Source organism: Diospyros lotus, unplaced genomic scaffold, assembly GCF_014633365.1.
Source record: "Diospyros lotus cultivar Yz01 unplaced genomic scaffold, ASM1463336v1 tig00011006, whole genome shotgun sequence".
NCBI classification, from domain to species: Eukaryota; Viridiplantae; Streptophyta; class Magnoliopsida; order Ericales; family Ebenaceae; genus Diospyros; species Diospyros lotus.
In genome coordinates, this window is record NW_026267117.1 from 31,873 (window position 1) to 33,755 (window position 1,883).

Consider the following 1,883-nt stretch of genomic DNA (forward strand, 5'->3'; position numbering starts at 1 on the left):
AAATTTTAGTTTGTATCATGTAAATTTTTTTAGATATTTGGGCTGCAGAGCATTCCTTGGAATCGATTCGATTATTCGTAACTGTATCGAAAATCACGTTAAATCCCTAATCTTCAAAAGATTTGACTTACACTTCCAAAGAAAAATATACTTAAAACCATAGAAAAACCAAAAGTTTGATCTACCAACTAATTTAAAGTGTATTACGGGTTCTTTTCACTTTTTTTAAATCAATTACGACGATTCAATTTTTTGGCCTCAATTTTTGCTGCACAAAAAAATTGTTTCCGAATTGATTTTTTTCGATGTCATAATAATCGTCTAGAAATTTTAGTTCTTATCATATAAATTTTTTTAGCTATCTGGGCTACAGGGCATTCCATAGAATCGATTTGATTGTTCCTAACTGTACCGAAAATCACGTTCAACCTCGAATCTTCTAAAGATTTCACTTACACTCCAAAAGAAAAATACACTTGAAACCATAGGAAAAATAAAAGTTTGATCTACTAACTAATTTAAAGTGTATTCCGGGTTTTGTTCGCTTTTCTTAAATCAAATACGACGATTCAGTTTTTCGGCCTAAATTTTCGCTGCACAAAAGACTGTTTCTGATTTCATTTTTTTCGATGTCATAATAATTGTCTAGAAATTTTAGTTCTTATCATATAATTTTTTTTAGATATCTGGGCTACAGAACATTCCCTAGAATCGATTCGGTTATTCGTAACTGAACTAAAAATCACATTAAACCCCTAATCTTCTAAAGATTTCACTTACACTCCCAAACAAAAATACACTTAAAACCATAGGAAAACCAAAAGTTTGATCTACTAACTAATTTAAAGTGTATTCCGGGTTCTGTTCACATTTTTTAAATCAATTACAACAATTCAGTTTTTTGGCCTGAATTTTCGCTGCATAAAAAACTGTTTTCGATTTGATTTTTTTCGATGTCATAATAATCGTCTTGAAATTTTAGTTTGTATCATATAATTTTTTTTAAATATCTGGGCTATATAGCATTCCCTGGAATTGATTCGGTTATTCGTAACTATACAGAAAATCACGTTAAACCCCTAATTTTCTAAAGATTTCACTTGCACTCCCAAATAAAAATACACTTAAAACCATAGGAAAACCAAAAATTTGATCTAATAACTAATTTAAAGTGTATTCCGGGTTCTGTTCACTTTTTTTAAATCAATTACGACGATTCGATTTTTCGGCATGAATTTTCACTGCACAAAAACCTATTGCCGATTTGATTTTTTCCGATGTCATAATAATCTTCCAAAAATTTTAGTTCCTATCATCTAATTTTTTTTAGATATCTAGGCTACAGAGCATTCCCTAAAATCGATTCGGTTATTTGTAACTATACCGAAAATCACGTTAAACCCCTAATCTTCTAAAGATTTCGCTTACACTCCCTAACAAAAATACACTTAAAACCATAGGAAAACCAAAAGTTTGATCTACTAACTAATTTGAAGTGTATTTCGAGTTCTGTTCGCTTTATTTAAATCAATTACGACAATTCGATTTTTCGATCTGAATTTTCGGTGCACAAAAAACTGTTTCCGGTTTGATTTTTTCCGATGTCATAATAATCATCTTGAAATTTTAGTTCTTATCATATAAATTTTTTTAGATATCTGGGTTACAGAGAGCATTCCCAAGAATAGATTTGGTTATTCGTAACTGTACCAAAAATCACTTTAAACCCCTAATCTTCTAAAGATTTCACTAACACTCCCAAACAAAAATACACTTAAAACCATAGGAATACTAAAAGTTTGATCTACTAACTAATTTAAAGTGTATTCCAGGTTCTGTTCAGTTTATTTAAATCAATTACGATGATTTGGTTTTTCGGCCTG